Source organism: Pleurodeles waltl, chromosome 7 (assembly GCF_031143425.1).
Source record: "Pleurodeles waltl isolate 20211129_DDA chromosome 7, aPleWal1.hap1.20221129, whole genome shotgun sequence".
Classification (NCBI taxonomy): domain Eukaryota; kingdom Metazoa; phylum Chordata; class Amphibia; order Caudata; family Salamandridae; genus Pleurodeles; species Pleurodeles waltl.
This window is the reverse complement of record NC_090446.1, coordinates 1,030,874,565-1,030,898,224: the sequence shown is the minus strand read 5'-3', so window position 1 is coordinate 1,030,898,224 and position 23,660 is coordinate 1,030,874,565.

Here is a 23,660-nt window from a genome sequence, read left to right as displayed (position 1 = left end):
ACGCAAGGCCTGCCCGGACCCGAGAGTGCTGCCTGGATCGATGCATCGCTCTCCTGCGGAGAGAAGAAACGACGCGCCACGACCCGGCAAAAGGAGAAGCGATGCACTATCCCGCTCGTGAGTGGAATCAACGCATCGCAAGCCCTTTTTGACGCGCACTTGCCCGTGAGGGGTTATTTTTGACGCGCCCAAGGTACTTCTTCACACTGACTGCGTTAGTGTGTGTTTAAAGACTCTTTTGCAATTTTATTGATAACTTGACTTGTGTATTGTGGATTTTGGTCATTTTGGTCTTGTTTTGTTTAACTAAATATTTCCTATTTTTCTAAACTGGTGTTGTGTCATTTTGTAGTGTTTTCATTAAGATACTGTGTGTGTTGGTACAAATACTTTACACCTAGCACTCTGAAGTTAAGCCTACTGCTCTGCCAAGCTACCAAGGGGGTAAGCCGGGGTTAGCTGAGGGTGATTCTCTTTTACCCTGACTAGAGTGAGCGTCCTTGCTTGAACAGGGGGTAACCTGACTGTCAACCAAAGACCCCATTTCTAACAGTTACTGAAGACAAGGTACTAAATCACACGTGCTTGCATTCACTCCTACTGCGTTATGAATGGGGAAAGGGTGGGATCTATGCCTGTCCATGACAGATGGCTGCCCTCACTGGCCTACAGTGGATACTGCCATAGACCACAATGGTAATGAAGGGCTTTAGAGCAGTCAGCCCTGCGTCGTGCATCACAGTGTAGAAAGTTGATTTACTGCCTGGCTTCTGTCTTGTGCTTCAAAGCAAGATGGGGCAGGCAGCCTGGGACAGACAGCCCAGACTTAAATGCATCTATTTATTTAGAGATACAATCATATCTCTAAACAAATCACTTTAATATTTTTTATATGAATGTGTAGGAATTTCAGAGGGGCACAGCCACGCAGCCCTAAAAGAGAAACTGCCCCTGAATCTTTGGCAAAGATATCTCACTCTGGGACTCCACCTGATGGTCTGCTGAACTCGTACCCACATTTCTCCCAGCAACCCACTCAAGCACCTTGCAGTAGTAATTGACAACCAACTCACCATGAGCTGCCAAGTAAAAGTAGTCTCCGTCTCCTGCTTGAACACACTCAAAATGCACAAGAAGGACTTCAAATTGCTCCCCACCAACACTCGCAGAACTATCACTCAAGGTTACATCACCAGCAAGCTGAACTGTGGAAATGCACGCTATACTGAAATCAACACTCTGCTGACAGAAGCTTCCAGACCACATAAAACTCAGTGGCCAGGCTCCCTTTCAACCTCCCACCCCACACCTTAAACAGCTCAAAGAGGACTACTGACACCCAGTACACAATTGAGCACTCTTTAAACTCCTCACACACATACAAAGCCACACACAATTAAACCCACATATCTCGATAATTGAATAACCTTCCAGAAACATACCAGACACCTTTGCTCAGCAAGACTCCTACTCATGCCCCTCCCACCTGCCGCATATGCACAAGCAGATCCAGCGGTCATGCATTTTCCTACCTCGCTCTTAAATCTTAAAGCCTTTAATGACCTGACCCTGCACATTTGAGCCTCTGCCTCAGGTCTGCAAGAAACAGAAGACCTGGCTCAGGCTCAGCATATTCAGTTCCTGCTTCAGTGCCAGGATACCCCCTAGGGTGGGTTTTCTGCTATACAAATACACATAACATAACATGTACATCCAAAAACATATTTTCAACTGGAAAGGAATCTCTAAATTTTAACTTTTGGAAGCCCATCTGACACCTTTTTGTAACACAAATTTTGCAAAAACTACTGAAGGATTTACACCAAATGAAAAATGATAGTCCTCTGAGTAATGTTCTAGTTTGATGCCAAGTTTAGTAAAATTCCACCAAACGTATCTGTATTGTATTGTATTGTATAGTAACAGTATTTATATAGCGCTTAATACCCCTGATGAGGCGTCGAAGCTCTTTTCGGCGAGTAGCACGCTACTCCGGGAACCCAAGAGGAATTAGTGGTGGATTAGTATAGGGAAATATGAGTACAGTTTTAGTATTACTATGAGTTAATTTGAGCAGAGAATATGTGAGTTTGTTAGTTGGATTAACTAGAGGAATGGATGGATAGAGGAGGGAAGAATCCAGGAGTGTAAACTGGGAGTTTATAGTAATAGGATGAGGCTTAGGATGAGTAAAGGAGAGATGGAGGAGGGAAGAGTCTGTGGAAAGGGTTAGGGAGATCATAGAAGCAGGAGGGGTTTTGGATGAGTCAAAGGTGAGATAAATGAGGGAGACTTTAGTAGGGTTGTTTGGGAGATCATGGTAGTAAACGGAGGTTTGGGTGAGCTAGATGTGGAAGAGGAGGGAAGATCTTAGGCAGGGTTATTTTGGAGCTGAAAGTAGTAGAATGGGTTTGGGATGAGTCAGAGTGGGGATGGAATATAGATTGAAAGAGACTTGGTGATGGGTAGACAAAGTAACGCTTACAAGAGAGTAAATTTATAATATTTGTATTTATTTATAATTTTATATATATATATATATATTTTTATATATATATATATTTCAAACATTATTGTTATTGTTATTTTTATTTAATTTATGTATTCATTATTATTATTTTTTAACTTAAATTTACTTATTTATGATTTGAATTTTATTTTATTTATTTTTATTTAGGTATTCTGTAGTACAGTACAACTAGAGTAATAAATAAATAGATATGTAAATACATAGTAAAGGAAGATATGTTCAAGGAATATAATAATAGGTATAATATGAGGAGAAAAGTAGTATTGTATAAACACAGACTTTCAAGATTTGTAATATTTGAAGTTAATAAGTGTACTTGTATAGCATTTATTTATCTTTCCTCAATTTTGAATAGTGAAATGCTTATGATAATAAAACATTTAATCAGTGTGATATAAAGCAAGAGCAGGGATTCATAAGTATCTAATATAACAACTTATCTAGGAGCTATGCAATGACCTATGAACATGTTAAGCAAAGAATAACATACACATACATATGTATGCACACACACATACACATACACACACACACACACACACATATATATATATTTAACATGAAGTCACTCCACAACAAACGGGAACCAGGCTTCCTCAGATTCTCGTCGCATGAATGACACCGGCACCTACAATCCAAGTCCAAAGATACTCTTTATTTCATTACATAAAGTATAAAGTGCTAAGTTCTAATTCCAGAAACAATGGCAACGCGTTTCGGCCTGAGCCTTCAACTGGCCATAGAGTTATGTGCAGCACGAGTGTATTTAAACCATGTGACCATCCACCATGCACCAATGAAAATCTGTTTTTTACTTTTGATCGCTAATTCTTTCGTTATATCATTATCTTTCATTCATTCTACTTCTTGTAATTTCTTGCCTTTCTTTGATTATGTTAGGTTTGAGTTATTTAATATAGTATGACAATTTATAATAAATCTCAATTATTCTTGTCCATGTCCCCGTCTCCAATTTAAAAATGTTAACCATTTCTAAAAACAGGTGAAGTACCATTTCTACATAATTGCATACCATGAGACATGGTAAAAAAACATTATAATTAATACCTCAACTACCATATCATACTATACAAATTTACCAATAATTTCTAATTTTTCTACCTCATGTCAAGCAGGCTGAATACAAATTTTTTATATCCGTAAAGTAACTATACATATATATATATGTGTACATATTTAACCATGAGTAAATATACATTTGTTGAACAGGTTTAAAGAGTATGTGTGTAATTTATTGTTATGACATAGTAGCAATACATATTTCCTAAAGAACTATACATATCTAGAATATACACATCATCAGATTAAAAATATTTATCAACACAGGCATATGCAGTCCATTGCTGTTTGAATATGGTGGTTATGAAGGAAAGAGCCAACTCTCGAGTAGTCTTCTGAAGACAAGATAGTTATCCATGGATCTTATATTTGGGAGTAATGAATTCCATAGTTTAGCTGCTTGAACGCAGAAGGATGTACCACCTATAGTCTTTTTCCTGTATGGTGGTGTTCTAAGGCCGGGTGCCAATCTTGAGCGGAGGTTTCTTTGTTGAATGTATTTGGTTATTTTGTTTCTGATAAAAAGCTGTCCTGTTCCATGTATAGCTTTGTGGGTGATACAAAGCAGCTTGAAGGTGGATCTTCCGGCAACGGGTAACCAGTGTAGTGCCCTCAAGGAAGGGGAAATGTGGGCTTGTGGCTTACATGTAACTGTAGCCTGCAAGCGGAGTTCTGAATACGTTGTAGTTTTTCCATAATAGATTGAGATGATCCATGGTAGAGGCCACTGGCATAATCAAGTTTGGGTAGTACAAGAGAGATAGTAGCCAGCACCTTGTGTGGAAATCCAAGGTGGGGGAAGACGCGTCGTAGAGTCTTCAAGGTGATAAAGCTTGTTTGTGCTAATTTGTCCACTTAGGCATTCATTGTTGACTTGGAGTCCATGGTAATTCCAAGGATTTTAACTTCCTCAATAATAGAGGAGGTGATCCGAGATCGTCAGACCAGGTGCACAGTGGGTCATAATTTTTCCAGTCACCACAATGAGTATTTCCGTTTTGGAGGCATTTAGTTTGAGATGGCTCCAAGTCATCCACTGATCAACGGCTCTGTGGCAACTGAAGATTTGTGAGCTTTCAATGTCTTTGGGGCATTCAAATTTAAGTAGTACTTGTGTGTCATCTGCATAGTTGTAGCGGATGAAACCTGACAAGCCGAAACGTATCCAGTTTTTCTATTTGACTGAACCTATTTGTGCAGATTCGTCAAACAGCACCAAATTTATAAGCAAAGCAAAAATTGCCTCTTCATTTCAGGTCTAACCATTAATATTGCTGACTGTGTACATACTTTAGGTCATACATATGAGTGGCAATAATTGTGTCCAACTAAACCAGGTTATTTGGATGAAGCACAGCATAGTAATAAACACGATAGTTAGGGCACTTTCTGTTGCATTTTCTGTAAAGTTTCACACTCTTCTATTATGTCATTATCTGTGAACTTTTCTTTACCACTTCAACTTTCTAAGGGCTACTTATGGACCACTGAATGATTTTCAATTAGATGAGAATGTTTTTTAAAGTTATTATTTATTTACTATGTGTGATTTTCATAATCCTCAGAAAAAAGATTTGTGAACAATACCTTAAAAGGATACTACTTTAAGGAGCTTTAATGTGGAAGTGATTAAACAATATGCCTGTTAGCAGTATGCAAAGTAAGTAAAACGAAAGCATTACAAACGTCAGTAAGAAGGGCCCCATCTTTGAGAAATAGATCTACATTGTCATATCCTTTACTGTGATAGTAAATGCTGCCAAACTGGTAACTTAAAAAATTTGCAGTCATGACACAATATACTCTGTTGTGCATGCTCAGTCTTTAAGTTAAAGTCAGTAGTGAAGAACCACTTTGGTCAATGTGAAAAAATGAACTGTGTAATGCAATCAAAACATCAATCAATCAAGTAGATTTATATAGCGCAACTAATCATCCAAGAGGGTATCCAGGCACTTGAGGGTCATGATGGTTCAGGTGACTCAGTCAAACAGCCAGGTATTGAGAGCTCTCTAAAATTCCAGTAAAGAGGTGGACATCTGTAGCTGCAGAGGGAGGTCATTCCAGGATTTGACCGAGAGATAGGAGGAGTCCCTTCTGCTGTTGCTTCAGTGGAAGCATGGGTGCGGGCAAATGAGAGGAAAGTGGAGCGTAGTTGTTTGAAGGTCAGTGGAAGTTCAGATGTAGGTTGATGTAGGCTGGCCTGGTTGTGCAGTGCTTTGTAGGCGCAGATCATTTGTTTGAATTGGCATCTATTCTGTATGTGGAACCAATGGAGTTTTCTGAGGTGGGGATGATGTGAGTCCATCTGGGGAGGTTGAGGATGAGTCTGGCAGTGGAGTTCTGTATGGTCTGGAGACTCCGCAGAAGGTGTGTGATGATCCCAGCATAGAGTGCGTTACAGTAATCTAATCAGCTAGTGATTAGGGTCTGAGTCACGGTACGTCTGGTGTACAGGGGAAGCCATTTGAAGGCTTTTCGTAACATGCAAAGTGTGCGAAAGCAGGCAGAGATGACTGCATTGGTCTGCGACTTCATGATCAGCATGCTGTCCATGATTAGGCAGAGGTTTCTGGCGTGGTGAGTTGATTTGGGTGATGGTCCTAGTTCCGCGGGCCACCGGGAGTCATTCCAAAGGTGGTGTCATTACAGACGATCAACACTTCTGTTTTGTCTATGATGAGCTTCAGGCAGTTGTACTTCATTCAGCTGGAAACTCTCGTCATGCACCTGTGGAAGATGGTTCTTGTGTTGGCAGAATCTTCTTAATGAGAGAGGATGGGCTGAGTGTCATATGCGTAGGATATGATGTTTAGTCCGTGTGATCTGATGATGTTGGTCAATGGGGGTTATGATCTTCTTTCATTACGAACCAAAAGTGTGAACCTTCAGTATGTCACAGATCATTATCTCCTACATATAATACAATTACATTAGGATGCCACTCATTGGTCATATTTTGTAATGTTGGAAGCACTGCACTCCATCTCATACCCCAAAATCCAAACCACTCTACCTCAATTATTGTATAATCAACACTTGTTGCTAAATGATGCTCAACTGCAAGCTGCTCTGCCCAGAAGACCAGGAAATCTCATTGGATCAACTCTTCAGGAGACCTGTAGTACGCCATCTTCACAGTTCAAGCAAAAAATGAAAATGAATTGTAAAACATCCAAACCTGACAGATAACACACTACTATCTGATCCATTAAACCCTGGTTAGCTAAAGCTGTTTTCTCACCAACAACAATATCCAATAATTAGACAAGTGAGATAATTACCAAGTAAAATAATTTTAATTCAATTCAGTCATATGGTAAGTGACCTCATTGATAGGTTAACAAACATTAACAGACGTATGTCAACAATTCCACTGTAATTGGATAATGTCTACAAACAATGAAACATGACAACAAATATTACATTAATATTTAAAAATGTACCAAATAGCAAAGATTAAACACAATAACTCTGTAGAGTACACATGTTATAAGGTAACATGCTAACCATGTTTGAACCTTTCATAGGTTAAAAGGAAAGGTTATAAACAATTCATATAATACACATCTATTTTACTATTAAATATTCTCAAACTGATACACAACAAAAAAATAAACATACACGTTAATAATTATTAAAACAGCTTCCAAACAAAAATAAACCATTTTTATTTTTCATTAGTGAAATTTTTGGTATCACTTTAGAAAAATGAAACTACACTTCTTTCATCTATGTCTTAGATTAATTTAGTCAAACTGAGTGCTAGCAGCACATTAGGCTACTTTTCAGTCTCTGTGACAAACTGTTTACAAGAGACCAATACTTCTTATTTACAAGCTCTTCTCTACAAAAGAAAACAGCAGACATATAAATTACATGTATTTAATTAAAAAAAGAATTTCTCTTAGCAAAACTAAAGTTAAAAGAAAGCTAGGTTTAATTAATATGTTAATAGTGGTTCAGCCATTAAAATGTAAGATATTGGAAGTTAAAATGATATCTTCAACTTATGTTCCAACTCCACCATACTGCATCATCACTAACTTTCAACACAGCACAAAACATCATTCAGTACATGATATGCCAATACCTTATTATCATATATCCAGCGAGACAATCAAACTTTCATGCCTGCATTGACTCTTCATGGCACCATACCCACAATCAACAATCTACCAATCCAACATCATATACATCTGCACAAGCACCAAAATTTCTGCCCACAAAAACCATTATATGGCCACAGATGCCAAGTCACCCATTCACAGCTGCATTCAGAGACTCACACCCAGCAACATGGGTCTATATAATCAACATCAAAGAGCTACCAACCTATAACTCCATACACTATTATACACGAAGCACATACAGTAGTTCACACTCAAAACAACCATAATACAACACCCACCCACATACACACCATCATATGCTAACACAACAGTCACAGTATACACACAGCTATCATTTAACAATATTATGCAGCAATACAGAAACAAAATCATGCACTTGTACATTCTTTTACACATGTCTAGCATAACACCTTGTAATCTTACATCTAAAGATAGACCATCATAGACTAGCACTTCTACCAAAATAAACCAACACCCTCACCGCCACATAACAATGTGCCACCAATCAACCACATACAGAGCCACCATTTTATAGTGCTCAACAGTGTAACAAAAAAAGAAAGCATGACTTCAAAGAACATTTAATACACATATAGACACATGCCTTACCACGTAATATCAAGAGTATGGCTATATTAGTACGATGGGGTTGGGACACAAAGTGAAGGTAGTGGAGTAAGTACACTAATTTGTATACACCCAAAAGTGTCCAAACGCAATATTAAAATGTATATTACATATTCCTTTTTCTAACAGAGAACTGTTCATTTAAGACAATAAGTAAAATACTGGACTAAATTGTCTGTCTGTCTGTAGTAAAAAAAAGAATGAAGCATTATCTGTTGAAAATCTTTTGTAAAGTTATGCTATCATGTGAAATCTCCAGATGCTTTTGTTGACATTCCTGTATATGTCCAGTGAGTGTATGTGCAAAGAGTGTGTAGCACATATGCAGGGTTGTGTATGCGGTTGGAGTCTGAGAAATGGGACCATTGGATCCATTTTTGATGGGCCATGGTTTAGTCGGCAGTGCAAGGTGTCCAAATTGGTGACATTTTTACATATACCCCAAATACCATTTAAGTGTCCTTAGTTATGTCCACAAGAGCAATCAATGACGGTGAGAAAAATTATACTTAAAAGGGTATTTGAGGTTGGAAGGTTATATCACATAGATGTTGGAATATCCCATCTTGATAAGTAAACATCAGGCCCAAAACATGACTCTTTTCGAAATGTGGATATGTTTTACTCTGTACTGAAGTGGGTTAGGAATGTCTCCTGGCCTCTGTATTAACTCATGCTGTTAAAGCCATTTGTCATGCAGAGAAATAAAAGTGGATGAAAGAGAGAAAACGTACATGATATGGGAGCTAGCATGGGGAATTTCTAGACTGTGAGCAAATGGTCTGTGGAATTCTTCCCTACATGCATGAGATACTGATGATGAAGAAGCCAAGTTTGAGAGTCTTGAGGCTGGTTTAATATGTAGACTTGGCAAATGTTTTGTGAACAAAGTTCATGATCAATTCTATTTACACAGATAAAGTCAAACTGTTCAATATGTGTTTTCAGCATCATCTGATCAGGGCGAAGGTAACAGTAGCCATGTTGGTGGGGAAGAAGCTGAGCACTGTCGAGCAGCCACGTTGGTGGGGAAGAAGCTGGACACTGTGGTACCGGTGCAGACACCACCGACACCAAGGGACTCAGTGCCACGAAAGCCACCAGTGACCAATCATTAGTAGTGGTGGACCCTAGTGCGACAATTCCACCTGCATCATTGTTCGCCACCCAGGTTTCCATCTCCATCCTCCCTTTTGCCCCTAGTTGGCCATAGCCACCCCCCTAAAAGGGGTGGCATCAGCTTTGCTGCCCACACCTCCCCCACGCCACTGTCTTCCAGGCTGCGCTCAATCCGGAGGCTGTAAACCTATTGCGGGATATCTCTGTAGGCCAGTCTGCACTACTTAATGCCACCCATGGGCTTATTGGGCAGATGACACAGAGGCTAGCTTACCTTGATGGCATTCACAGTGCCATGTCTGGCCTATAGAGGTCAGTCCAGTATCTGGCCTTCTCAGTGACCGTTACCTCCCACCCATCCCAACCTCCTGCTCCAACTCCACCCCCTTCGCTCTCCCAAATCCCTCTTCCCAGCTGTATCCAAAGCACACTCACCCCCTGGCACACACCCACTGAAACGCACACAAGCAGCACATCCACACATAAACACAAACACAGCGAGAAACACAGACACACACAAACATACCAACACCACACTCCTCACCACCACAAACATACCAACAGACACCACACCCACCATGACATAAACATCCACCCCCACCCCACCCCACCACACCTGCAGACATGACACTAACTATGACACAAACATCCACACAGACCACCCCCACACCTGCAGACCCTACACCTACCATGACACAAACGTACAGACACCAACCAGCACACATACATGCACTAGCACCACAATCACTTGCAGCACCTCTATAGCATGCCCACACATGCACACACACACATTGCATGTTACACACACTGTGCACAAATACTCACACTCACCCATACAACAGACACCCAGTAAGAGACACAAACCAACACATACACCACATACACCAGACCCACAGGCACCAGCACCATCAACAGACACATGCACATCAGACACTACCACTACCTCTACCTCTCAAACTGAAAACCCTGCCAACCACCCTACCAATTTTCCCATGGAAAACCTTCTCTTTGCCCTGGCCCTGGCCCTGACCCCTTCCACACTCCAAACCACCGCTCCCAAATTTCTTTCCACCCCTTCCATATCCCAACCCACCACTTTCACATACCTACCCATCCCTTCCAAATCCAAACCCACGCCTCCCAAATCCAAATCTACTCCTCCCAAAACTAAGCCCACCCCTCTCAAACCCAAGGACCTCCCCCAAAGGAAGATCATTGAGATTCCTGCTCTCTGCCCCATTGTTGGAAAATGGGTTATTGGTAGGGCAGGTAGGTACCTACACCTAGCAACAAGCCACTAACCTCCACATAGGTACAGTTAGGTCTCAGTAAATTAATCCCAGCTCAACCCTTGGTAGCTTGGCAACGAGCGTCAAGGCTTAACTTAGGAGACAAAGTGTAAAGCATTCAAATATCACAAAACAGTAATTAAATAAAACACAGGAAACAGTTTAAAAATCCAAAACCAATTTATAAAAATAGTTTATATTTTTATCTTTAAAATGACACAAAAACGATTAAAATCGGTTCAGGGGAACCGGAGATATGAATTTTTAAAGAATTATTACTTTTCTAGCGCTTAGAAACAAAAAGCGCCAATCGGGTCATCTGGTTGCACCTCGACCGGGGCAAAGTCAAACTTTCAGGCCGACCGCGATGGAGCCCTGCTCAGCTACAGGTCGCGGGAGGCCTCGGTTAAAAAGTTACCTTCTGACTTAGTCTTTATTTTGAAGTTTTTCTTCACCGGGACGAGCCTGCCAGTTGAATCCGACCTCCTGGAGCCCTTGTCCGGATACGCGATGTGGGTTTCCTCGGTGGAGACTTTTACCTTCGGACTTAGTCGTTTTTTCAAGATGAAAATCCTTTGACCGGGGTAAACCTGGATCTTGATCCGACGTCCATGGAGCCCTTCTCGGATACGATGGCTGGGAGGTCCTGGTCAACTTTTTACGTTCGGACTTAGTCTCTTTTTTGGATGTTTTTCTTTCCCGGGACGAACCACGAAGTCAGGCCGGGTCGCGGTTGAGGCAAGCCGGCTAGAATTTCCGTGGCGGGTCGGTCCCTCTCTGGAGCTTTTTTCCAAAAATTCTCAAATCTTTTCCAAACTTCTGGGGCTTCACCCAGATGTTCTTTTAAGGTTCTTTTGGGGTCCACAGCTCACCCCAAGGGTCCAGAAGTTCTGTGATGGTCCTTGGGGGGTGCGGACTTCAACTCCCAGAATGCACCTGGCGCAAACTCCTTTTTGGCCACTGGACAGTGGTCAGCTGGTCGCTTTCTTCAGGAGTTGGTGCAGGGGACTCTGGTTAGCAATTTTTCACCTGTAGCAAACAGGGAGTCCCTCCTTGAACCAGTTGAAGCCAGGCAAAGTCCTTCTTGTGGTGAAGCCCAAGTGTGCAGCTGGTGCAGTCCTTCTGAGTGCAGGTTCCAGGTGCAGGCCAGGGGTCCAGCAGGGCAGTCCTCCTTCTCCTTTAGTTCCTTTCTTGTTGAAATCTGGTAGGGATCTGAGGTGTGGGTGCAGGTCTGCCAGTTTTATCCTTGCTCCTGGGTGAAAAGCAGGGGGGCCCTGGTTCTCCAATCAGGGACAGGGTCGTCCCCCTGTGATGACCACTTCCTGGGAAGTGTGGCAAAAATCCATCCCAGAAGGCAACAGTCTCTAAAAATCCAACATGGATGAATCTGATTTTTGGAGGTTACATCTGGCTGAGCCCACCCACTGGTGTGGCTAAAAATCATAAACACACCCCTCTCCTGCCCTCTCCTAATCTAATCAAGGGGGCACCTAATTGTCTGGGGTTGCAGGATGTGGGGGTGTTGCTGGGTGCTGCAAATGTCCTTCTCTGCCTTTGAAGACCAGTTTGGCAGCCCTCCCCCTTCCTGCCTCACCATCTGCTGAGGGGAGATTCTCTCCCCCAAGCACATTCCTTTGTGTGAAGTCAGGCCACTTCACACCTCATCAAGGTAGCCTGGCAGAAGCTGCTGCAGGCTGGCCAATCAGAGCACAGCAGCAAAAACAATGCAGAGCTGAAATTGGCAACTTTTTAGGTAAAGTCTAAACGTTTTACCTGAACTAGTTATATTAAATCCAACAACTGGAAGTTGTGGGATTTATTACAACAATCAATTTGACACCAAATTCTTGTTATGTAACATTTAAGGAGACTTTAAAATTTAAAATAAAGTCTGCCCATTCTAGCCTATGAAGGCCATTTACTTCAATGAGGGAAAAACGAATTTGGCTGTTTTTACCTCACCAGGGCTTATAAATCTATTTGTATAAAGTCCCTGCTTATAGTTACATGGCACCCAGCCCTAGGGGCACATAGGGCACACCTTAGGGGTGATTTATATGTAAAAATAAGGTAGTTTAAGACTTTGGAAGTACCTTTAATTCCAAAGTCGAATTTGCATATAACTTTAATTTAAAAGCAGCCAGCAAGGCAGGCTTGCTTTTAAAATGACACTGGGCACCTCAGCAGTGCACCTAGGTGTGCACCACCTATGCTGTGGTCCCTAAACCTACATGCCCTACCATATACTAGGGACTTATAGGTAGGTTAACTTAGCCAATTATAATTAGCCTAATTTGCATAACCATTTTACACAGAGCACAGGCCCTGGGACTGGTTAGCAGTACCCAGGGCACCATCAAAGTCAGGAAAACACCAGCAAAAAGAGGAAAATGGGGACAAAAAGTTATGGGGCCTCTGCAATCAGCCCTGTTTTCTCACACAACCCCCCCCCCCAGCCCACACGCCCTGGAGACTCAGCCCAACCCTGGGAGAGTCTTCCTGGCTTGTTAGGCGAGGAAGACAGTGAAGAAAACTGGCTGTCCCTTTGCAAGGCCTACTCTGCCTTATATCCTCCATTCAGGGTCACTCCCTATGGGTAGTGAAGCCATCCCAACAGTAAAAGGACCCAACTCAAACTGAAACTTTCCTCTAGGGGGATCTTCCTCCTCTTTCTCTGCCATCTTGGGTAGTGAGGTGCCCACCTCCCCTACTCCAAACTTTGCTAGGGCAACACCTAGCTTACCCAAAGAGGTCACCCAACACTTGAGCAACCCCACCATGACCAATAGGGTCAGGGGGCCTACTTTGCTATTGGCCCTGGGGTCTGCTTCCCAGGCCAAGTACAGTGCTGCCAGGAAGGCTAGCACCCAGCAGAGGCTACTGACAGCTGTCAGTACCCAGAACCACACCCTAAGCTCTCCACTGACAGGTGGCTGAGCTGCTTTAGGGGCAACTTTGGGGTCCTGGCACCCCTCTTGCTGTCTAGAGTGGGGGGCTACCACCTCCTGTGGCAGACACCCTCCTTCCACTCTCCCTTCTGTCAGTGCAGGGGCAACACCTTGCATTTGGACAGCTGCCTGACTACTCAGGACTTCCTTGGGGTCAGGTGAGGCCTCACCAGTGCCAACTCTGGGCTCCCCCCTTACTGGGGCAGAAGGCCCTTGGCTCCCTGGAACTCTCTTTAAGAGTGGCCTACCCTTCCTTTTCTTCTTTCCTTTTCTTGGGGACCCCTGTCCCCTAACTGTAGGGACTGACTCCCCAGGACTTTGGGTTGGGGGGGCGCCCTGGGCGACCACCCCATCTGTGACCAGACTCACCTCTGGGAGGTCATTGCCCAGGATACAATCTAGGGGAAGGTCAGCACTGACTACCACCCTAATCCAGTCAAGGATACCCTCCCTCTCTAGGGGCACTATGGCTACAGGTTTGGAGGTGACCTCCCCTGTGGCTATCCTGACTTTCTTTGTCTTTCCTGGGACATACATGTCTGGGGTCACTAACCGGTCACTCACTATAGTGTGACTGGCACAGGTGTCTCTCAGGCCAGTGGTAGGGATCCCATTCACTTGAATGTGGTGGAAGTGCCTACTCCCACCCTCAGGGATCACCAGCTTACCATCTGGTCCTGTTTCCCAGCTCAATGCTAGGAGGACTTCATCATCTGAGGAATCCTCCTCCATGGCTACACTGGACAGCCCAGTGCTAACCACCTTCTTTGGACAGGCTGCATCTCCTCTGAAGTGACCTGTCTGCTGACAGTCAAAGCAAGCCCTACTGTCCAAGAGCTTTTTTAACCCTGGGTCTAACTGTCTCTGCTGGTCAGAGTGGGATTTACTCTCCTCCTTCTTAGGGTTCTGGGGTACAGAGGGAGTCTCTGTGGTGGGCTTACCACCTCCCTCCTTAGGTTTTTGGGGACCTGACCCCCCCTTCTTGGAGTCTCCCCCCTGGGACTTGACAACCACCCTGGTTCTCAACCACTCATCAGCTGCCTCCCCTAGCTCTCTAGGGTTGGTCTGCTTAGAGTCCACTAGATGCTGGCATAACCTTTCTTGGATACAATTGGTCAAGATGTGCTCTCTCATGATCAGATTGTATAACCCATCATAAGTATCTACTTTGTTACCAATAATCCAGCCCTCTAGTGCCTTTAGTGAAATGTCCACAAAGTCAACCCAAGACTGGGTACTGACCTTCTGGGTGTCCCTGAACTTCATTCTATATTGCTCTGGGGTCAGACCAAACTTCTTGGCTAAGCACCTCTTCATACTAGGGTATGAATCTGCCTCTTCCCCCCTTAAGGTCAGAAGCCTATCCCTCCCTGAGTTGGGGACCAACTCCCACAAAAGGGAACCCCAGTATTGAGGCCTAACCCTTCTCATTTGGAGTGCCCTCTCAAAGGCCCCCAGCCACTTATCTATGTCATCCCCCTCTACATAAGCAGGAACCACCCCCTTGGGTAATCTGGGGCAAACTCCCCCACCCATGGACACCTCAGCTTCTTTATCGCTGCTTCCATCTCTTTTCTCTTTGTATGCCCACTTTTTCTTTTCTAGGGCCAGCTTCTCTGCTTCCAAAGCTATGTATGCTAGCTGGGCCTCCAGCTCTCTTTCTCTGATGGATGGGTTCTCTCCTCCTGAAGGGACCCCCTTCCTACCACTAGCTTTGGGCCTGCCCCTAGTGACTGTATCTACTGAGGACTGTTCTTCCTCGTCCTCACTTAGGGTCAGATGCCTTCCCTCCCCTGAGTGGTTAGAGCTTGCATCCTCCCTTCTTTCTCCCTCCTCTGGAGCTTCTTCTGACTCTACCTCTTGGGCCTCAGCCCATGCTGTCAGGGATGTGATCAGGATTTGCTTCCTGAGATCAGTGGTTGCAGGCAACCCTCTTTCAATACACAACCCTCTAAGCTGGACTACTGTCAGTGTGGGTAGGCTAGCCAGATCAAGCTCCATGGTTCCCTAGTTTTGTGTCAACAAAAACTTTTTGCAAAAATTGGAAACAAGAATTTAGAAAAATTACAAAAAATCAATAATTGAAATTAATCCAAATTAAAAATTAAAAACAATTTTTGCACTAGGACAATTTAAAGGATTTTTAATTTGTTTTACCTAAAACTGTAACGTGATATTGAACACAAGTACAGGATCCCGTCGCTGCTTCCAATTATGTTGGAAAATGGGTTATTGGTAGGGCAGGTAGGTACCTACACCTAGCAACAAGCCACTAACCTCCACATAGGTACAGTTAGGTCTCAGTAAATTAATCCCAGCTCAACCCTTGGTAGCTTGGCAACGAGCGTCAAGGCTTAACTTAGGAGACAAAGTGTAAAGCATTCAAATATCACAAAACAGTAATTAAATAAAACACAGGAAACAGTTTAAAAATCCAAAACCAATTTATAAAAATAGTTTATATTTTTATCTTTAAAATGACACAAAAACGATTAAAATCGGTTCAGGGGAACCGGAGATATGATTTTTTAAAGAATTATTACTTTTCTAGCGCTTAGAAACAAAAAGCGCCAATCGGGTCATCTGGTTGCACCTCGACCGGGGCAAAGTCAAACTTTCAGGCCGACCGCGATGGAGCCCTGCTCGGCTACAGGTCGCGGGAGGCCTCGGTTAAAAAGTTACCTTCTGACTTAGTCTTTATTTTGAAGTTTTTCTTCACCGGGACGAGCCTGCCAGTTGAATCCGACCTCCTGGAGCCCTTGTCCGGATACGCGATGTGGGTTTCCTCGGTGGAGACTTTTACCTTCGGACTTAGTCGTTTTTTCGAGATGAAAATCCTTCGACCGGGGTAAACCTGGATCTTGATCCGACGTCCATGGAGCCCTTCTCGGATACGATGGCTGGGAGGTCCCGGTCAACTTTTTACGTTCGGACTTAGTCTCTTTTTTGGATGTTTTTCTTTACCGGGACGAACCACGAAGTCAGGCCGGGTCGCGGTTGAGGCAAGCCGGCTAGAATTTCCGCGGCGGGTCGGTCCCTCTCTGGAGCTTTTTTCCAAAAATTCTCAAATCTTTTCCAAACTTCTGGGGCTTCACCCAGATGTTCTTTTAAGGTTCTTTTTGGGTCCACAGCTCACCCCAAGGGTCCAGAAGTTCTGTGATGGTCCTTGGGGGGTGCGGACTTCAACTCCCAGAATGCACCTGGCGCAAACTCCTTTTTGGCCACTGGACAGTGGTCAGCTGGTCGCTTTCTTCAGGAGTTGGTGCAGGGGACTCTGGTTAGCAATTTTTCACCTGTAGCAAACAGGGAGTCCCTCCTTGAACCAGTTGAAGCCAGGCAAAGTCCTTCTTGTGGTGAAGCCCAAGTGTGCAGCTGGTGCAGTCCTTCTGAGTGCAGGTTCCAGGTGCAGGCCAGGGGTCCAGCAGGGCAGTCCTCCTTCTCCTTTAGTTCCTTTCTTGTTGAAATCTGGTAGGGATCTGAGGTGTGGGTGCAGGTCTGCCAGTTTTATCCTTGCTCCTGGGTGAAAAGCAGGGGGGCCCTGGTTCTCCAATCAGGGACAGGGTCGTCCCCCTGTGATGACCACTTCCTGGGAAGTGTGGCAAAAATCCATCCCAGAAGGCAACAGTCTCTAAAAATCCAACATGGATGAATCTGATTTTTGGAGGTTACATCTGGCTGAGCCCACCCACTGGTGTGGCTAAAAATCATAAACACAACCCTCTCCTGCCCTCTCCTAATCTAATCAAGGGGGCACCTAATTGTCTGGGGTTGCAGGATGTGGGGGTGTTGCTGGGTGCTGCAAATGTCATTCTCTGCCTTTGAAGACCAGTTTGGCAGCCCTCCCCCTTCCTGCCTCACCATCTGCTGAGGGGAGATTCTCTCCCCCAAGCACATTCCTTTGTGTGAAGTCAGGCCACTTCACACCTCATCAAGGTAGCCTGGCAGAAGCTGCTGCAGGCTGGCCAATCAGAGCACAGCAGCAAAAACAATGCAGAGCTGAAATTGGCAACTTTTTAGGTAAAGTCTAAACTTTTTACCTGAACTAGTTATATTAAATCCAACAACTGGAAGTTGTGGGATTTATTACAACAATCAATTTGATACCAAATTCTTGGTATGTAACATTTAAGGAGACTTTAAAATTTAAAATAAAGTCTGCCCATTCTAGCCTATGAAGGCCATTTACTTCAATGAGGGAAAAACGAATTTGGCTGTTTTTACCTCACCAGGGCTTATAAATCTATTTTTATAAAGTCCCTGCTTATAGTTACATGGCACCCAGCCCTAGGGGCACATAGGGCACACCTTAGGGGTGATTTATATGTAAAAATAAGGTAGTTTAAGACTTTGGAAGTACCTTTAATTCCAAAGTCGAATTTGCATATAACTTTAATTTAAAAGCAGCCAGCAAGGCAGGCTTGCTTTTAAAATGACACTGGGCACCTCAGCAGTGCACCTAGGTGTGCACCACCTATGCTGTGGTCCCTAAACCTACATGCCCTACCATATACTAGGGACTTATAGGTAGGTTAACTTAGCCAATTATAATTAGCCTAATTTGCATAACCATTTTACACAGAGCACAGGCCCTGGGACTGGTTAGCAGTACCCAGGGCACCATCAAAGTCAGGAAAACACCAGCAAAAAGAGGAAAATGGGGGCAAAAAGTTATGGGGCCTCTGCAATCAGCCCTGTTTTCTCACACCCATGGATGCCCCTTTGGGAGAAGGTTTGGCAGTGCAAACAGGAGGCAACTTCTGGGCATGCAACCCATTCTTGGGACATTTGGGCTTTGACCCTTTGTTATATTTATTATGAATTTTAATTTTGAGAGACTTATCTCATTTTCGTAAAAACAATTTATTTGACAATACCTTTTGTCTGGCCTTATTTTTTTATTCTTACTAATTGTTTGCTGCTGATGGTATTTCTGCTAATGTATGTGCAATGCACATACTCTCAATTGTGACAGTGACAAGCACAGGTTTTATTTTTTAGATATTTTTAAATGCATACATTAGTGTTGTACAATTGTGATGGGCATGTTAATTTTAGTGCAAGCATTCATCATCTTACTGGACACTTTCACCAAAATGATCTGTTTTTATGACTGGAGGATGCATGAGTGTTTATTTTAATATGATGTGTCTCTAAAATACACATATGCATTTCACAGGAAACCTGACACTTTAAAGTGAAATGACATCTAATGCTTGTCATAAAAATCACAAACCAAAGGAACAGGTGACCTTCCTACATCTCTGACACACTTGCAGTTTAGAGGTCACATTGGTTGTACATTCTGTGTACACCCACTCGTAGCATTTTGTAGTGCAACTGCTACATTATCATGAGTTTATGTAGTTCCTACTGGGTATAGTGTTTATGTATATGATATGATAGTTTAGGGGAAATTATTGCACACACCTGTACAGACATATTTTGAGTTGGGATTTAGGTGACTTTTTGTGTAAGTGTCCATTGCCATGAAGGCAGTTCATAACAGATTGGTGAGTGTTTCTGATATATTGAGGTGTGTTTTTAAACATTTTTGTAACTACAACATTACTGACACATGCATTGCACATCATTGTACTATTGCTTGCAAGTATTTGTTAAACATGCATGAGTCCAGTACTAATGTACACCGACAATTCAGAGAATAACAGGTAATGCAGTGACTTACTTTCTGCTCCGGCAATGTTGGAGTAGATTTTGGTCTTGGTCATGAAGCAGCAGCAATGGCAGGACTTGTATGACCAGGTTCATAGTGGCAGGAAATGAGAACACTTGGAAAAAAGGTGAGTTCCATCCTTTTATCCCTCCCAATCCATCAACTCAGGTTTGGAGGGTTTAGCCATCAGAGGTGCGACGGCAGGAACGCACATTGTGATTTGCTTGGCAGTAAAAGTGGCTGGAGTCTGGCCACCAGCTGCTTTTGCCTATGGCGTCATCAACGCAGGTGGAGATTCATGGTGATGACAGGGTTTCTTTGTTGTTTTTTGTCTATGGACCTGCCAACATCTAAATAGACTGGGTGGACTGCCAAGGCGGCAGACAAGAAATCAGACGGAATACCGATGGCAGGACCATTACCGTCAAGATCTAAATCAGGCCCTAAGTATCAAGTCCACACAGACTCTTCATTTCAAACCTGAACAAATGGCTGGTAATTTACCTGAGGTATCCAGATCTCTCACATGGCAGCCAGCAGAACAGATTAATGAAGACAGGTGGGCTGGGGATGCAGCAAGGGTCCAATCCACAAAGGCACTGGGCAGCTTGTGAAAGGGTGAGCAGTGAGCAGCTCTAGAACCCTGCTTTTCTGAGGCAAGGATGAGGTCAGGGTAAAGCATCCCCTGTTAAGTTAAGGTTGCACTTGGAGAACAACTTTAAGAGCTCTGTTTGCATCCTTTTGTGTGCCTGATATACTGTGGGCTCCTCCCTCAGCCGTCCTCTCCAGAACAAATTCATATCAACATTGGACAGGGGAAGGCTTGCACTTTGGTTGTCTTCTGGTCAGTCCTGCTTATCATGACCATGGCTCTGTTTGCACCCCTTCCTCTGCACAGGGCTCAGCACCCATAACCAAGCACATTTAATGCCAATACAAAATGCCGCTCCCACCATCCTCATGACACAACACTGCTTTGTGTCTCCAGGTTGAGTAAACTCTTGCCAGGCCAAGCACATACCAGTTGCATCCATGTTTCTACTTTAACAAAAAGTGAGTTTCGGGTTACTGCTTGCCATTTAGAACCTCTGAGCCTTTTGCTAAAGCAGCTTGGTGGGTTTTTATTTCTCTCTACTGTTGATGGGGCAACACCCACTTCTCGCTTTAATAACAGATATCCCTGGTTTATGCTTTAGGTATGGCTTAGTAGCTTTGTTGATAACTTCTACATAACATAAACCATACATGCAGATCAACAGATCAATGTTATTTATTACCATTGTTGAGCGAGGTGGGGGGCATTGTGAACCGCTTGACTCTGCTTCTCGGGAGTCACAGAGCTTGTTTTTTAACAATTGTCGATAATGGCGAGTGGGTTTATGACTTAGAGAAGAAAAATAACCCAAAGACACAGTGTTAGACCTTGTTTGGCACAGAGTGAGGGGTGTTGAGAGATATACCAGGGCAAACACGGGTGCCTAGACCCCCAGCGTGGTACTTGAGGTTGTTTGCCACTGGTGTCCTGGACTCCATTCTACTATACCTCTGCAAACTGGGCCAAGTATACACTTTCCGCGATGGATAGCAGTCAAAGGCTTCCCAGGGAGGTAGTGTAGGGGACAAGAACTTAGAACTCTACCCAACAGACAATAAGAGTACTGTCTGGCCAACTGCTTATCTTTTGAATAAAAGAAAGTAATATAATCAAAAAGGATTACATACTATACTGTACAGCTCAATTAAGAGAATTAGACATTTGTATACACACTTTCCATACAGGGGATGTGGATCTTCTGTCTTAGATTTCAGAGGCAGTTTGAGTTTGATCTCTTTCAAATGTCATATACTGGCTGTTTCTCAGACAGAGCCTTGGTGCTTGGTGATGACTCTCACAGCAGGTAGCAATGATGCTAGCTCCAAGCAGGACTATCACAACAAAGTAAAACAATAATCAAAAACACAAGGTGAGAAACTTCCTCACCTTGAACAACAGAAGCTGCAGTTTCACTCCTCACCTTTACCATCTTCCAAATGGTAGTGCTTAGGAAAAACTAATAAGTAGTGCTTTACATTACAACAATGTCACCAATTTGGACACATTCCTGTCTGTTTCAAACAATACAGTTTGGCATACAAATTCATGTTGGTTGACACAGACTGGCCTACATGCACATTTGTGAAGGACTAAGGCTTCATGACAATCTGCTACTGTCTACATGAACTTGAATCTTGCTGTTGAAACATATTTCTAACATATTTCAGATAAGCAATGATGTCATTATACACGTTTCCATTCATTCTGGAGCAGATGTGCATGATCATATTGTGATTGTACTAATTTACCAATGTAAAGGCTGAAACAGCAACTGTATCATGCCAGCAGTAATAAGGCCAACATTACCGACTCACATTTGTGATGGAGCATCACACCTAAACTAATCCTCAAATGGAGCATGTTTAGTACAAATGTCCCTCATAACATGGAGAAAATGCAGGTGCACCTTTGTTCGCATGCAGTCATGTGTCTGCTCTAAACAGTACTTGGCTTGTGATGAGGAAACTAATGACAACCTTTAGCACAAAACAATACAGCAAACACGGCATCAGGCACCATCTGAAAAACTTACATCTCCAGAAATCCTTGTCTGCAATGGATGTGTGTCAACAGTCATGTTGATGCCAAACAACATTACTGTCAATTCAAAAGAACAAGAATGGCTACATGCAATAACTCACCCCCTTGATGCTGCTATTGGGCCCTCAACTGCAAATTAAGCTCCAAATAGGACACCGCAAGGAGGTGGGCCATTGAGGGGGATGATCAGGGTGCAGCACACATGCTTGCCTCACTGGGAGAGCTGGAGTTAGGCTGACTATCTGGTCCAAATGCGGAGGTCCTCCCACCTCTTCCTGCAATGCAGGCGACACCGCTTATGGACCCCCAGGGCATGCATCTTCTAGGAGATAGCCTTCCAAATATCCCACTTTTGATTGCTGTTGACCTGTATGGATGAAAAAAATTACAGCAAAAAAGGTTTTGAGTGATTTTGCTTCTCTGTAGTGGTGTGGCACAGTTTTGGAACATCTCTCACATGCATTGCCAAAACAGTCAGTACAGATTATTTTCAAACATTTAAAATGTTCTAGGAAATATTAATTTAAAGTGGTCTGTTGAGTACCCTCAACACTTTCTATATCCTCCTGTTGACAATACAGGCCACAAACATCATCCAGGCCAGAGCTAGGAAACCTTTCCTGTAGTGAGACCCACTCCTCATTAGTCCAAAGCATTGTGAGCTACTAAAGGCTAAACAACTTGTATATTGTTTGCACATAACCCCCTGCACAGCTACATTGGCTTCATGCCTAATCTTCTAAGTATCAGGCTCTTACTATGGTTTGCGCCATACTATAGTTTGCACCACATACAGTGACTAAGGGCAGTATGGAAGGGCTGCGATGTGTCAGTGAGAGCATGGTGATGTATGAACAAGTGTGTGTAGTAATGGGACATATTTGTATGGATGTTTGAGAGCCACTGTCATTTAGACTTGATATACCTTTCCCCATATGTGACACCGTGACAGATACTCTTATTTCAAATTATGGGATGTAATTTCACTTGACAGTAAAGTATCCGACAACTCCACAATTTTGAAGTTTCTTTTTGCACTTTACATTTCACTAATTTTTACATGGGCTGCATGTTTTCATTTATACTAATGGTACTTTGTCTACTGCCCACTGGAAGTAAGGTGCCTGCACTTTACCTGATTAAATCTGTAATTGTGAGTAACATGAACTGTAAATTCAGCTTATTCTTTCAGGTGACTTTTAATTTCAATGTACAGACATTTCTAATATTGTCAAGCAACATTCAGCACACAGCTAAATCATTCAGTTTACTACACTCCAATAACAACACTTCACTCATGAACAAAAAGGGACAAATTAGCCTGTGTACAAAGGGGGAACAAGGTAGTTTGACAAACATTTCCCACAGAAACATATAACTGTTTCTCTGGGTTCCCACAAAGCTGGCTGTGTTGGGAAGCTCCAACTCCTCAGGAGAGATGGTAGGGGCCCTGTCATCTGCTTTGCCAGGCATCCTGGCTATCAGAGGTTGGTAACAGCAGCAAAAGAAGGTATTGTTGGCTGCAGTGTTAGGAGGCAAGTGAGCTTTTTTTCCAGATGCTGCATACAAGTACACAGCGTACAAGCTCAGTTGCGGTGACGCAATTGGTTTTGTGCATAGCCGTC